This window comes from Ambystoma mexicanum, chromosome 6q (assembly GCF_040938575.1).
Source record: "Ambystoma mexicanum isolate Mex_15411 chromosome 6q, UKY_AmexF1_1, whole genome shotgun sequence".
In the NCBI taxonomy this organism is placed as follows: domain Eukaryota; kingdom Metazoa; phylum Chordata; class Amphibia; order Caudata; family Ambystomatidae; genus Ambystoma; species Ambystoma mexicanum.
In genome coordinates, this window is record NC_090937.1 from 1,036,773,941 (window position 1) to 1,036,790,685 (window position 16,745).

At 41.9% G+C, this 16,745-nt stretch overlaps 1 protein-coding gene across 1 annotated transcript in view; it reads left to right on the forward strand.

The window, feature by feature from the left end:
• Nucleotides 1–2,253: 2,253 nt before the first annotated feature.
• The window catches only part of MTUS1 (microtubule associated scaffold protein 1), a 1,716,559-nt gene continuing 1,702,067 nt past the window's right edge, over nt 2,254–16,745 (forward strand). The window contains exon 1 of the mRNA XM_069631569.1: nt 2,254–2,355. The gene's annotated coding sequence lies outside the window, so the exon portion shown is untranslated. The remainder of the gene's footprint in view (nt 2,356–16,745) is intronic.

Consider the following 16,745-nt stretch of genomic DNA (forward strand, 5'->3'; position numbering starts at 1 on the left):
GGTCCACCTAGTTAGTAGTAAGGGGAGGTTAGAGCCTTACCATGCTGGTGGGTTCTTCTTGTTGGTTTTGTGGGATCGGAGTGGATTGCAGTGTGTTTTTGGTGTTGGTAGGCAGAGTTGGTTTCTCGTGGCTTTCCTTGTGTTGGCTAGAGATGCTGTGTAGTGGGTCAGCGTTCGCATAGGGTTTCTACATCTGGTGAGTGGAGCGTTTGTGGATGGTGGTGAGTTTTCCATGGGGTGACACAGGTTTCGTGGTTTATGTGTTTCCATTTGGAGGGTGATGGGTTTCTTGTTCATTTGCGTGCTGGCCACAAGCCGATTGGTGAAAAGCTTTGTGTTGGGGTCCCTTTTTGTAAGGTTTTACGGGGGAGAAGTGTCATAATGGTGTCTTGGTGGTGATGTCATGTACACTGATAATGTTGTGAGGTCAGTGTGGAAGGCAGTGGTGTGTGACGTACTGGGGGTTCCAAAATGGCAGTTGAAGATCGTTGCTGGCTGGATGGGATGTGCCAGTGCCCTTATCCGTGACCTATTCTGGACACAAGAATAAACATATGTGAACTTACTTGCTGGCTCAGGAGGTGATTTATACTACGAACCCTGTTACTTCACTTTTCAATAGTCTAAGTAACTACGGCTCCTATTACAACTTTACAATTGTACAGGAACATGAATGGACACACCCTTAAATAGAATGGTACATAGAGATGTAAAATGCAGAGGAATGGTAAAAAGAAAAAGTAGTGGAACGACCGCTCCCGACGCTGTGGACTCGATTTTGTCTACTGGGATAATGCTTGGTAAGTGATGAGAGGGTAATAGACTAACTGCATACTTGCCAACCCCACCGATTTAGGTGGTAGGATACCGCTTTTTAAGCAGTCCTACCGCCTAACGATTTAGTGGCAGCAAATACTGATTTAAAAAAAAAATATGTATTTATATTTATTTTTTTGGCCTGGATTTAGCAGCCTGTTCAGCCACGGTTGCAGGGTGTGCAAGTACACAGAATCCGAGGAACGTTCTTCATTGGATATGTGTCCAAGCTACTGCTTTTATAATGGTGTTTTCTTACTGGCAGCAGTTAGCAGACCAATGCGCCAGTGCAACCTCCCCAGACTGTCAGAAGCGCCCGTGAGATCCGCTCCAGCACTTCTGGATATCAACAGCCACATGGTTCACTGTACCTCAGCTCCCTAGTGCCAGTCATCTACATGCTGGGGCGAGCCGCTCAAGCAATGGCGAGCCACTCCTCCTAATGAGTTCTGGCAGGTGTGAGCTTGCCCCAGGAGACGGGGGAAACCGCACGTTTCAGCCCCACCCTGCGCGAGTCTCGCCACATCCACCCGCATGCAAGTGCAATATGCTATTTCTTCAGCGTAGCTGCACAACGCAGCGGCCCTCTCTCCGGCACCTGCTACATACTTGCCAACCCTACCGATTTAGGCGGTAGGATACCGCTTTTTAAGCAGTCCTACCGCCTACTGATTTAGTGGCAACAAATACCGATTTTTTCAATATTTTTGAAACTTTAAGATTCCTACAGATTTTTGGTCACAGAATGTTGGCATGTATGTAACTGCTTACGGTAACCTTGGTTAAACGTCATCCCAGTCTTCCTTGTGACTGTTGTCCCACAAACGATGATGCACCGTGGTAGAGAACAGGCCAAGATGTTATGGTCACATGACAAACAAACAACTAATGTAGAAGAAGGACTATTGCTATGCCCGGAGTAGATGATCTATATTAAGTTTGGGAAGGAAAGCAGAGAATTTATTTTAGGAGGTTGTGTTTCAAGATAAAAGTTCCGTGAGGAGGCAGACTAATCTAAGCAAGATTACCGGTTAGTACGCAGACCGTTATTAAAGCTGTTTAAATGTGGTGGTGTTACTTCAAGGTGCGAATTTATATCAGAATGTACAGATATGCCAATCAAAAAAAGTATACAAGCTTTCACCGACGGTAATTCAAAGATTTTAAGAACTGCAATGGGACGCAACTAAAGAAGTCGAAGCCACACAGCGGAAGACATCAATCGTAGATTGAAACAGTACATCCCGAATTTACCACGTATTTTTGGGTTTGCAGAATGAATCCTGGCCCCCTCAGAGAGCGCCCCGGAAAGGCGGTAGATTTTGAAGGCGCCACAGGCCTCAGGTAAGCGGCGCGAGGTTGAAGTCTCGCCTGTGCTGGTGCAGTGGGCGGGGCGGCGTCTGCCGACAGAGGGAGGCGGCGGAGAGCTGCAGCAACCAGGCTCCGCCTGACGCCAGTGGAGAGTAGACGAAGGAGGCAAAGCGGCCCCACACTAGGTTTACAAGAGACGGGTTGGCACAGGTTCGGCTCGCCACAGCGGTATGTTTCCTAAGCGTCAATGACCGGGGCTACGGCGTGTGTACCCTGCGCGGGGAATTCTATGTCGATATGAGGGAACAACCGCACACGCCCCCTTGTGCTAGTGAATATCTACTTACACATTGTGAATGCATGCCGATGCCTTGGTAAAACGTTATGTCATATGATCCCTGAGGTATTGTGCAGGTTTCGTAAAAGCCAGCTGGTTTATTCGACCTCTTCTCCCCTCCCCCATGTATTCAGAAGCTTAGATTGCGATGTGCGAAGTTGGCAGGTCGTGCTTGTCAACCATCCCTTCGACAATGGGGCTCGGTATCAGCCTGCAGGGCGAGCTATCGCTGCGAGCCTCAACTTGGGAGGGATGCCGGCGCCGCTAAAATGGGCTAAATCCGTGCATTGTTCTCTAAATTTGGCACTGCATTGGGGACGCGCGCGCCCCCATACACTTCTACACGAGATGGGGGGGCTATCGCTTGTTTTCTTTTAAAAGTTGTGGCTGCCAGTGACGCACAGAAATCTTAAATGAGCAGTAGCGGGTGCAGCGCTTCAAGTGCTTGCATGTGGCTCTGGTTGATCTCATGTTGAGAAATATGTAAATTTCTTATTGTGTTCCCTGTGTCAAGTCTCCCCGTATGGAACGTATAGGAAGCATGCAGCGTTCAGACATAGGGAATCTAAGCTTTTTGTGTGCAGTAGACGCTTTGCTCAGATGTGTCCCAAGACCAACGTTTTTAACTCATTAGACACGAAATGTGGATAAAAGGATTGTATTGTTGGGAAGGGCGACTCACGCTCAGGGTACTGTATCTCTAAACAAATTTAGTAGTCCTGGATGTAGATATGCAAATCACAAGTTAATCTGCTGTAGTAGATGATTTATTCCATATAGTACAGTACACGTGTTTCGACCACCTGGTCGTTCTCAAGGCTGTTGATCATTAACACAAAAAGAATCATATCCAACAGATGTTAGTAAGGAATGCTTTCCATGTCATGATAAAGCAAAACATTAATCCAGATATTACATTGAAATAGTAAGAATTGTTTGACACATCATGAAAACATGAATAATAATTGATAAGAAAACAAACCAAACCACATTTCAGGACAGACGCTGGTAGTAGTAAAATGGATTGCTAAAAAATGAGGAGCAAAGACAAGGAAGGGAAATGAAAAAAGGAGAAAAAATATACCTTGACGTTATTGATGAGTCATAACATCTTATTCTTGTACATATTATCAACACTAATAAAGCTCAAATATTCATGAGTTAGTTGAAAGAGATACAAAACCATTGGACTTGCCGCTGTTGATTGTCGTGATAGTTAGGGTGTGTACCTTATAACCATATAATAGGTTGAAAGTGGTGTGGATGTAAATCCCCCATGTGTGTGGACCAGCTCTTATGTTTTAAGATATGTATTACTCGGGCCTTGAGGCTGGTGGTCATTCCAAATGGTATAATATAACAATAAATTGGTGATGGTGATCGTGAATAGAAGCAAGAAAGTTCTAGAGGAGGGAATTGCCCTATTTCCAGTGATTAAATGTCATAAACCTAAAATAAGGACAGAATTAATTTAAATGTATCAAATAATTGGTGTGGACTAGTTAGACGTCAAATATACGTGAATACGTAACATATGAGTAACATCCATACCTGGATGGACTGGAATGCCCTTGTTAGATTATGTGAAGTTTTGGTCAAGCGTTGTGGTTGATATCAAGTGATGTGGACCCAATGGTCCGAGTCCACCTTGTCTGAAAAAATAGCCAATTAATTATGTAGAGATCATTGGTCTTCAGAAATTGTTTATACGGTCAAAAAACCTGTTTACTGAGGCTGAAAAAAAGGGGGAATGATATAAAAATATCATACCCGAGGTCAGGTGGATGGATTTCAGCTGCAAGTTACAGCAGGCATCTGAGTCAATTATAAATTGTCTGACAATCAATCAAATATCCAATTGTATGCAAGATAATGTAGAAGAAATCTGTAATACCTACAGAATAATCAGAAAAACAATTTATAGTACGGTGTAGCTAGTAAGACATTATTGTTCACCAACTGAACGTTCCTAATCCAGTATCACCCGCTCCCAACTCGAGTACAATCAGATTGTGTTTAGCAAGATATCGTAATAATTTGGGCTTGGTTAGAGTCTTGGCAGATGTTAGTCAAAAAAGAATGAAATTATCATAACATATGCTTGGCAGGTGTCAAGATAATTTGGGCCGACCATGTGGTCATGCTGATGAGAAAGTAAGGCTAGTATAAATTGATGAATGACACAAATCCTGACACAGTATCAACAAAGGCATGCCCGCATTGTGGCAATTGGGTATTGTTCATAAAAAATATATAATGTCCTTACCTTTTTAATAGGCAGCGGCTAGGTAAGGGGATACATCCCTTGAACAGTTCATGGGCGGCCGAGACCATTGACCGAACGCCTCTTGTAAATAACATACAATCCATTGCGGAACATCACGCACAGTGATGTCCGCACATGATGATGTCATGCGCATGACGTCAGATGTAAACAAAAACAAATGTCACACCCGTAACAGGATAGTTGAGTTTCCCTGATATTATGTTGAAAGATCTAATGTTATCGTGACTGTGTGCTGTTATAATTATCGTTTGAAAGAATAATATGGGTGTATATATAGAATAATGAGTCATTTTTTATCACATAACATATCGAGGTGATAACTAGTATCGGACTCTGAAATGGCCCTCAACGACAACAGTATGAGAAATGTTGCTCCATCTCTTATAGTAAAGATGAGACCATTGTATGAGAGTGTTCCTTAGAAGTGGCGTTCATGGTCAAAGCAGGTTAGACTTTTGAAATTGATATGGGATTGAGAAATGAGACCTAATCTAGTGATTGGATGTATTAGGCATGGATTGAAGAAATTAAACTATAACAAGGTTTGGAATGTCAATGAACCTCTTTATCTTGTTCCAAAATTATAATTGGACTGTTGCAAACTAGTAGAATATCCACAAAAAAGATATAAATATTGATATGGGTGGAGGCAACACAGGTGTGCAAGTTAGGTTGGCCTGTAAATTGCTTTCATCAATCCAATATATCGAATATCTTCTTTGTTGGCTAACTGATGTGCTTGCTGCCAATGAACTGCAAGTGGTAATTTTGGGTGCTACTGAGGCTAGCCAGGTGTTCTCTAATTCAAACTCTAAGATGCCTGATAGTGCATCCAACATATATTTTGCTGCGCACACATATTAATGCATACACAACATAGCCTGTCTTGCAATTGATAAAGTTATTGAACTTCACAGATATGCCTGTAATGGCAGTAAAGACTTCACAATTCTCATGTGCATATTTGCACAAATTACAATTACCACATTTAAAAAAACCTTGTTGTTTTGAGCCAATTGGTGTTAATTCGTTGATCACTAGTATTGAGGAAAGATGGGCTCAGTTTCTTTTTGATAGTGAGTGCTTTGGTGAACGTGAATTTCGGTTTGTTAGTAAGACAGGGCAACAGATCATTGTCGAGTCTAAGAATGTGCCAATGTTTAAGAACTACTTGGTATAAAATGGAAGAATCTCTGGAGAATTGGGTAATGATAGCAATGTGTGATCTGTGTGTTTGTCCTTTTCAGCTAGGAGTTCTGATTGTTCTGATTGTTTAGTGTTGGCATATTTATTGGAGGCTTTCTTGATGTTATCCAGTTTATAGCCTCTATTCAGAAAACGCTGAGTGAGAATATCACATCCTTTGGTATAGTCGGTATCAAGACTGCAGTTCCTTCTTGCCCTGTGAAATGTTTCTTCCCGTTATGTTAATAGTGGACCGATGGTGACTACTTTGAGCATTAAGCACAGAGTTCACATCTGTAGGTTTATGATAAGTATTTGTCTGAACTGTTCCATACTCTATGAAGATGTGTAGGTCTAAAAAATCAATGGATGATGTGCTTGCATGGCCCGTGAGGTTAATACCAAAAGTGTTATTGTTGGTGTGTGACATAAAAAGGTCCAGGCAATTAAAAAGTCTTCATGTATCCTCTTCAACCAATCAAATTGTTGTGAAAGGCTTCCTGATTGTAAATATGTGTGTCTACATACTGTGATATAAGCAAATTTGCCAGGGATGGCACAAATTTGGCACCCATAACCACCCCTTTTAATTGGACGTAGTAATTGTCATTGAACAGACAAGCATTGTTATAAAGGTTCTAAGTGATCCGACTGCGGCTGATTTTGTTGTGGACGGAATGTTTGTTTGAGAAAGGTGCGAGCCACCAAAAGTTTGCACCTTTCTCATGCGAACAAACGTACATGCATACTACGGGGGCTGCAGGGGTTTCCCCCGCAACCCCCGCTCACTATATTGTGAAGTATAGTGAGTGGGGTGTTGCGGGGGACACCCCCGCAGCGCCCGTTTATTTTTTTTACTTGCCTGCAATGCTACCACCAAAGGTTCAACCTTTTGGTGTTCGAAGCTTTGGTGGTAGCATTTTTAGAACTTTTGGTCCTTGCGACCATTTATGGTCGGTCAAAAAGTACAATTCCGTTATAAAGGGTAAATCTAAGAAAACTCTCAATGTGTTGGAAGTATGAAGCAGAGGAGTTCCGGAAGGTATAATCTATGGTTTTTTCCTGCCAGCTCATGATGCATACTGGTATACAAAGATGTCTTATCTAAAGTTGCCAGCATAAAGTCAGGTTGCCAGTCCCCCCCTCCTCTCTCCTGAACCACAGAAGCCGAATAGATCGACCCTCCCACCGTGGTTGGCACGGGGGTCTGAATAGTAATCTAACAGATAACCACGTGACAGCCAATGGGGGGAAGACGGAGTTAGGGAAAGGGGGTGGATTGTCAAAGGGAAGGAAGGGAGACAACATACAATTCACAAATCCTAAGTACACCTTCTCACCTCCAGTCTGTATCCCTGATCCTGAACACCACCTACTACAAACTCACAAGAACTCTACCTAAACCTGAATATGCATAAAACGTAAATGCTCAACATAGTACATCAGCTTTGACATGAACACACATAAGCAGTAAGCGGGATGACACAAACAAGGGAACGCTCCCATATGAAATATACATGAACTCATGGCCCAAAGGGCAGGCAAGCAACATAACAACATAAAGCACAGCCAACTGAGGACAGAACTCTGCACTCTGGCTTCAGAGAATGGTACCCATCGTCCGGGCTATTTGCACAGACATATCTGTACTCGAAGCATGAAAGCGTGATGTCCCAGGTAATTTTCAATATATGAATATAATCACACTTTAAGGCAAAGGTCTATTGCCAATCATAGACCCAAGGGTGAGCGTAGCGTTCATATGACTTGGTAGTACTACGTCCACTCCAAACTTAAACATTTCCAACACGGAATAGAATTTGACACCCTCGTGGAATAAACATGTAACAAAAAACAGAAGCACTTATCTCGTTGTCTGGGTGCCTCGTGAGCGCACCCGGACTTCCAGTAGTATCGCCTTCAACCTCCGTGAACCGGACGTCCACTGCCGAGGACACCACTGATGCGTTAATGTTCACATCGTGTAGAAAGGTTTCAGCGTGTTCGGCGCCATCCGCCTGAGACACACGTATTGAGGAAGAGGGCAACGAGTAATGGAGATCGCGCACCCCTTACAAACCGTGTCTCCACTCGAACTGGTACCGCGGGACGCAGCGTAACTTCGAGCAAAATTACAATCTCTCCTGCATTCTTCCTCCGAGAGCGAACAGCCGTGACCACCCGTGCTGTATAATCAACAATTATCAGCACCAGTGCACGGGCGGCCAACGGTTTAGTAAACGTCCCATTACCTGCAGCTGGCTAGTGGCGGCAGACTGGAACTACAATTGCCCCAAAGCCTACTGGGTACTGTAGTTCTATTCTCATTTCCTATGATACAGTCGTCTGGGCTTGCCCCAGTTCGTATTTCTGACAATCAGTATCCTTTCTTCCTGTTATTGGGTCTGTCCAAATAAGCATGAATGTCTTTAGTGAGTGCCTTGTGAAAGGTTTCAATTACGTTCTCCGAGGTCAATTGTGGAGTACATTTGGATTTAGGTCTCAGTTTATTGATTTCCAAATGTCTAGTCCTGACACCATGCTCTTGACATATGGTGTCGAGGTCTGAATTGGTTTCTTGGTTTAAAGACATCCGAATTTTGGTGTTAACAATATCTGACATAGTGTATGGACTGACAGGGTCCAGTGTGGATTTAGACACAAAAGATCGCACTTGCGTTTCAAAGAATTTCTTGAATTTTAATTTTCTCAAAAATTTAAATATATCAATTTGAAAATTGACAGTCTGTGTGAGCACTTGGAGCAAAAGATGAACCTTAATCTCCGCCTCAGTCAGATTTCTATTGGAAAGATTGCCCACTAGATTGGACGGTGTTACTTCACCAGACATTTCTTTGTGTTTGTTTCTGGTCAAGATTCCTGAGCGACCGATATCCTCTTCAGAGCTTCCACTCCCCCCCCCCCTCCTTCCCCTTGTATGGTGTTTGGTGCTGGAGTAAGGACAGTAGGTGAAGTTTGGAATCTGACCTCTTTGGTATTGAAGGGTCTGTGACTTCCCTTTTTGTACCTGCGAATCTGTTCTAAAAAGCTTTTTCCGCCTCTAGCTCTAGCTACCGATTCCCTTACATTAGTACTGACTGGGGTAGTTTCCGTATTATCCCCTTCTGTGTCTGGATCGGAACTTGCCAGTGTGGAGTTAGCTGAACTGGGTCTGGATCTAGGATCCACATTGTCATATGTCATCCCTAAAAAAAACTTCCTGAATTATCTCATCTTGATATTCTCTGAGGATATTCATTTTTTCGAAGTTTTTCTGTTTGGTAGCTTCAGCATTTGACATATTCTTAATCTCTTGTTTCTCGGCTTCAATCTGTGCGATTACCCTCTTGTGTTCGCAGGTCGCATGGAGAATCAGTAACTGTAACATAATCTTTGTGCTATCGTTAAGATTGTTTTCCCATTTCTCAGTCAAATATGCATCATCCTCATTTTTGAAGTTAGGGAAAATGAGGATGCGTAAGCCTTTTGGGATTATACCATGTTCTAAATAACTGGTTAGCGAGGCTTGCTCCCAATATTTATTAATTTCTCTCTTGGATAACCTTTCCAATTTGATAGATTTCTGTTTCTACTGTGGCATAGCTGCTTTTAAAAGGATTTGAGGGAGTGGCTCTATCTTCATCTCGGTTACACATGTAGTCAGCCATTGTTTAGTGACGAGAGGTCTCTGGTGTCTGTTTACACAGCCTACATAGCCTTTCTTCGCAAGGAATATCCCACCGCTTGCCGAGATATTCATCATTATGGAGGATATTGAACCTTAAATGGGTTATAAAACACTTTACTTGTAAAGTGGAGAATTCCGTCCGGTAAGTGCAGGTTTATCAAAAGTGAAACTCTGACCTGACTAGAGAGAGTATGCTTTTCCTTGCCAACCATGTCTGGCTCATATCTTTATCCCATACAACATTTTTCTTTTTTTTTTTAGGCGGTCAAATCCCTTAGGGTTATCCATGACCTCACTAAGTGTCATACGAATTGTAGATAAATGACTTCTTACAGTATCGTGAAGGTCAATAATAAAATCATTAGGCTTAGACTTTTTTTTTAACTCAGCTGCAAGTGACATTAGAGACCCCTGCTCAGAGGACAACATAGAGCACCATAATTTACGTCTGGCAATCAACAATGTCGATCTTATATTTTGTACCCCCAATTCTAATCTTGGTGCCTCTAATGGTACTGATTGGGGAATTTTCAGAATGGACCTCAGAATTTTCCCTTCCACAATTTCTAGTCAGGCACTCCTGTATAAAGATAGGAAAAACTGCTCCATATAGTATCCCAGGGACAATAGATGTGTTGTATACAGTAATCGTACACCCCCGTTTCTACATATACATTTCTTTAAAATTAACCACTTGCTCATGATTTTAGGCATGTAAATGCACTTGAGGGACCTGTTGTTTTGGTGCAATCTAATAGGAAAACCCAGGTACAAGTAATCACGCACAATTTCAATCGGGGTGGTATTGAGTCTCTAGACAAAGCCTGTATTGTGTGTTGCTCTCGTGCTTAAATGCAGAAGTTTAGTTTTATCAATGTTAATTACTAAATCATTCTGCTTAGCATAAGAACCAAGTGCTTCAATCAAGCGCTGTAAACCGATCGTTGTATGGTCCATTAAAATGTTATTGTCTGCAAAACATAACCAGGGGATAGGTATACCATCTAAAGAGGCGGGGACATTTCATACCTTCTTAATCTAATCGCCTGCACCATATCGGATGTATACAGGTTATATAATATAGGAGCAAGCGCGCAGCCCTGTTTTAGTCCCACATTCATCTCAATGCACTGTGTCAAATGCCCCTCACGGTTGGTGTGAATTCTGACCGTAGTATCGCTGTATAGACACATAATGAGATGTAATAAATGCAGATCGATGTTCCATTTACGCAATTTGGACCATAACAAAGATCAATTCACTGTAACGAAAGCCCTTGAAAAATCTATAAAGCATAAATATAGATGCTTATAATATTATACTTAATAGTGCACTGATGTTCTGTCCGGTCTAATGCTTTTTTTGAAAGCCCGTTTGACAAATGTGCAAAAGTTGATTCTTCTCTGCTCAAGCATTACGTTTTTTTCCAAAGCAAGGAGGCAAAAATCTTTGAGCTACTGTCTAACATGGCTAATAGCCGATAGTTAGACAGATTACTCCTACAACCCTTCTTAAATACAGCGATCAAAATGGAGGTTCGCCAGCTGGAGGGAATAATGCCAGTTCTCCATACCTCAGCAAATAACTCAAACAAAACGCTTCACCACATGTCTGGATTTGACCAAATCACTACGTTGGCCATTCTGTTTGGTCCTGGAGCTCTCAAATTTTTTAGAGCTTTAAGGTCCAACCTTACTGTTATTATCTCGAGCTGGAATATAGTCAGAAAGAGCTGATGCTCCGCAAAAGAGCAAAGCACTCGCAATAACAGGCCCCAAATCCTATGCTATATATATATTGTTTTTTATTTTTTTTATTTTTTTCAAATCAGGAAGAAAAGACATCTTGGGTCATTTAAAAAGCAAAAAGACTAAGAACATAAATAGTAAAGTGACCACAACGGCGGCCGCTACAAAACAGTTTATTAAAGCACTAAAAGTCCCGGTTAAGAACACACAAATGGCTTCCCTGGCTGTAACAAAAAAATATAAAGTACAGAAATCGATCAGCCATAACACAAAGTATGGAGGCTAACATCATACCATATCCCCCTTTGGACGCTCTGGCAGAAGCAGTCCAAAAGCACCAGGACAGCATCACACCCTTAATTTCCAGTAGATCCAATGCAGCTCGACCCTCACCACCAGATGAGGGCAGTAATAAAAACAAGCAAGCTGCAAAGCTGATCAGTCAACAGGAAATCAGAAAGGAGGTTGATGCTTATATGTCTAGGTTTACAGCTTTACCCAAAATAGGAGCTTCTTTACTTGATTCAGTCTTGCAATCTAATGATTCCAAATTAGTAGACATCCACCGGCAGTGTTCTGTTGCCATCATCATGCCATGTAATAATGAACAACCTTTTAGGGAGCCTGTAAAATATATCTGTTCTGTTAGAGATTTATCAGATCAAACTAAAGGAAATGGAGAGACGATTGCTCGGATGTTACAGTCCCTTCTCCCCAAAAATCAAACTAAGAACCAGTTTCCTTTTAGATAAGACCTCACGAAATGTCAAATTCCCTTCGAAGCAACAAGTGATTACAATGAATCATGACAAAAATATTAGTGCTCTAATCCTTGGTTGTGGGCCAGCGCCCTTCCCTCAATATGTCCTAAATCACTGCAGTGTCTTAGAAGACATAACTACATCAGATTTGGAACAAATTGAATTTGGTAATGATACAATTTTGAGCATTGTTTGTTTATGGTTATGTTCACGAGGAGTGCGAAATCTTATTTGGGAAGCCAAAGATCAGTTATTTGCTAAGGGCTTCCTTCTTGTAGTGGGCCCCTCTCGGACTGCTGATGCTCCTCAGGCCGGTGGGCCTCGGGTGAAATTGCAATCTAAATTGCCAACAAATGCTGTCTTACCTAACGAAAATGTTCAACTTGCTGTGAAATGTGCTTGTGAATGTGGCTCTAGAAGTTAACTAGAGCAGTCTACCACAGACAGAATTATTTCAATGGTATCTTGGAATACATGTGGCCATAATCACCTGCTTAACAATAAGCAATGTAAATTGTAAAACTTTGATTTGGTTTTATTACAAGAAACATGGCTTACTGACACCCATATTTAGCGTGCTCATGCAATACACCTAACATTGGCTGTAAAAGGTGAAAAGGGTCGTCCCATGTCTGGTCTTTTGACGAGTACAAAGATCAGTTCAGGATCCCTTATAATTTTTTCATACTCGCCTAATGTTTATTCCCAGATTACTATTGTTGCTGTACATTCTGTTCTGTTCGCTCTGATTAACTTATATTGGAGCCCTACGGGCATTGATGATTAAAAGTTTATGTATGAGGTTGCCAATATGTTGGATTACATTGTATTAGTCCCTGAAATTTCCCATACCATCTTGGCAGGAGATCTTAACTTGCACTGCTTTGATCACGACCGTGTGCGAGAAAAAGAGCAAGCTTACACAATGGGCACATTTAATGAAATCTCGATTGCTATGCAAGCTCGATTTAGCTTTTCCAGAGGACAATCCGCCACATCATACGTGGAAACGGGCCTCCTCAAAAGCTATAATTGATTTAATTTATGTGGGCGTCAAATTACTAACGAGAATAATCTTTTTCCATGTTTGTCCAACTGAAAATAGTGACCATCAAATGCTCATCACGCAATGGTCTATATCCCCTCTTCTCACAGACAATAGGAAATCACTGGTGGGAGGGACATTAATTGTAAATATCCGATTAAATCAGGTAAGGTGGACCGACAATACCCTGGATGAGTTTGCTCATACTTTCTCATTTTGTCAAGTCTTCAAATGGAGACCTGTTGTCAGGCATACCGTATTATTTTTGTTTTTGTTTTAATCAAATAAATGATTTTTACAAAACGTTATCTACAGTAGTAGGTTGCCTTTCAGGTTTATTTAATTTTCACGGATTAGCTGGCGTTTTCAGCCGACCTGCGGCCCTTTGGTTTTTGTTGGTCGAATACGTTGTTTTTAAGCCCTTATTCAAGGATGGTTTCAAATTGACTCAGCAGATGTTGGAGTATTTTTGTTGTTGCCATTAGCCACGTCGGACTATCACCGCTGATCATCCTTGACCACCAGCAGAGTTCTGGCTCCAGCGATGGGTCAGACGCAAAATATTGCATATAGTGGGTCCTAAGTTTTTCTGTTTCCATGCAGCTAAGGAGAAGGTGCCGTATTGTTTCCTTTTCGTTTGGGTTGTGACAAAGTCTACAATTGCTAGTATCTGAAAGTCCTCTAATAGCTTTGATTTCGTTCGTTGGAAGTAGGTTGATCCTTGCTCTTGGGTGGCAATTTCTAGCTTTTCTGCTCGGAAGTTGTTTTATGTAGCCCTGAAGTTCGTTCAGTTTTTTTGTATTAGGCGGTAGGTGATGAGTTAATTTGTTTTCTGAAGCTTTGTCCAGGGTCTGTATCCAGTCTAGCTCTATAATTTTCCTCTGAATCTTTGACGGATTTAAGAGCAGTTCCTCTTCGTCACTCTCAATTGATTGAGTAGTACGAGCATATCTTTCCTCCAAATTTGTAGCATCCTATTTTTGCCAGTTTCCAGCTCGGATTTTATTAGTTCGTACAGAATAGGGCTCGTGGGTAGTAGGCATTTTCTGTAGAGTCTTAAGGAGTTGCAGTTTACTGTCCCTTGTAAGGACAGTAAGCTCACTTCTCTACGGATTGAGGCAACAGGCGTAGAAGAGGGTAGCCCAAGCACGGTTCTCCAGTAGTAACCTTCCAGCTTTGGCCAGATGACGGACGGTAACTGCAACATGGCTTCCGCTCCATAAGTTATGGAGGGTACTGCTTTTGATTTATAAAAGTTTAAGGCTGGGATCGTTGAAAACCGGCCGAACTTTTGGTCAATAGCTTTGCCTTTGGTAGCTAGCATCCTGATTTTTGTATACAGTGCTTCCTGCATGGCTAGGTCTTTTTTGGAACTGTCCAGTGTTATGCCCAGGTATTTAAAGCTGTGGACCTTTTCAATCGGTGACGATCGATAGCACCATTTGGTTCTGTCCGATTTCTTTGCTGATCTTTCGAAGATTACTATTTTAGTTTTTCCCTTGTTTACTTCTAGTTTGTTTGCTGTAGCGTAAGAGAGAAGGTTATCTAGCTGACGTTGTAAACCAACTGGCGTCTGGTCGATTAAAATTAGATCGTCAGCATAGAGGAGTCTACTTATTCTTTGAGCCCCTAACTTTGGAGGGAACGATCTTACTGATGCTTCTGACAGCTCATAGTCTCCAATGTATGCCAGGAAGATTGATGGGGCCAGTGGGCACCCTTGCTTGACTCCTCTATTTGTCGCAATGGATGACGAAAGAGTGCCTTTACAGTTTAGTCGGACTCTAACAGTGGTGTTCTTGTGGAGGGCTTTGATAGGTTCCAAAATTTCTTTTGGACAGGACCAAGCTTCGAGTTTGTTCCATAGGAGTGACCTGTCAACTCTGTCGAAGGCTTGGGTGAAGTCTATGAACGCCAAGTATAGCCCAGGGCCCCCTTCCATCGTTCTACTTTTGAGCACACTTAGCGCCAAGATGTTGGCAGTGGCTCCCATACTTTTCTTGAACCCTGATTGGAAGTGGTCGTTGCATGGGGCCTCATTGGCCCAAGATTGAAATCTTCTCAGTAAGTAATGAGCCGTAGACCTTTGCAATTGGATCAAGCAAGGCAATTGGTCGATAATTTAGAGGGTTGTTGGGATCTCCTTTTTTGTAAATGGGGATAATGGTGGCAGACGTCCACAATGCTGGTATCGATTTAGACTGCGCACATCTTGCGAAGACTTTGCTGATAAATGTTGTCCACGCGGCAGGGTAGGCTTTCAAATCGATGTTGGTAATACCCTCTGGGCCAGGAGCTCTAGAATTTTTCAGGGTGGTTATTAGCTCATAGATTTCTTCTTTGTCGTCTAGTTTATCCCAAATGCTGATGCTTTCCAAGGGATTAGGTGTTTGGCTGTCAGACGGAAGTTTGAAAGTTTCCTCAATATATTTTCTCCCAAGAACTTTCACTGATTGTATTTTGGATGCTGCTAGTCTTATTCGATGATGTGGAGTTTAATAGCGACCAAAATTCTCTCGGGTTCTTTGTGCAGATAGATTTGATAATTGCTTCTGAGTCTTGTTGGTATAAGGTCAATCGATGGGTTCGTAGCCATGCACAGTATGTCATTTTACCAACATACCGTATTATGATCTAATGCAAAGATTCATGGCAAAAAATCGAAGTTTAACTAACCAAACACCAAAAAAGCACGTATTTGATATTCAAGTAAAAAAATAAGAAAACACAGCTGTGATTGCAAAAATGTGAGGCTCTTAAACGTCCCATGAGAAGTATAGCCCTAACTAGAGCAAAAACAGTTTATAAAAATTGAATAGAATTCTATCGTGCTACACTGTCCCAAAGAGATGGGGCCCAAATGTTGACTACAATACGTGATTAAAACGCAGAACAAATTTGGCAGACATTGAATCGGGCTATATCCACTCCACAAACTATGTCACAGATACATAGTGTTCCTGAGCTGGTTTGGATAGATCATTTAAAGAAAATATATGCGAAACCAGCCACATCTGTGGAGAAGCAAGTACTTGAAGCAGAATTTCCCTTCTATCTTGAGATTGTGAAAGCAGATATACTTTAAAATATCAAGATCATAAGTCAATCTAGAGCACCGGGCCCTGACCGTCTTTCTAATAAAGACTTTAAACAACACCATGAAATTTGGGCGGATATACTATATCATATTTATGAACATATCAACTACTCTCAAAGCACTCCTGCATTGTGGACGTACTCCATAATCGTCCTAATCTGTAAAAGAGGCGACTGTCGTATGCCGGAAAGCTATCGACCTATTGCACTGTTAGATGCGCCCGGGAAAATCTACAGTCGCATTATATTGCAGAAACTTAACAACTGGTCTCAGCAAGAGCATAAAAGAGACCCTTTTCAATCTGGTTTTGTGCGTGGAATTGGTACTTCCCCAAACATGTTGATTCTCAACATGCTTAAATCAAAATGTTTAGATCGAAATCAAATGCTTTATATGGCATTTGTCGATTTTCGTATAGCTTTCGACCCAGTAGATCGCCAGTTGCTCTTTGCTAAATTGTCACGATACGA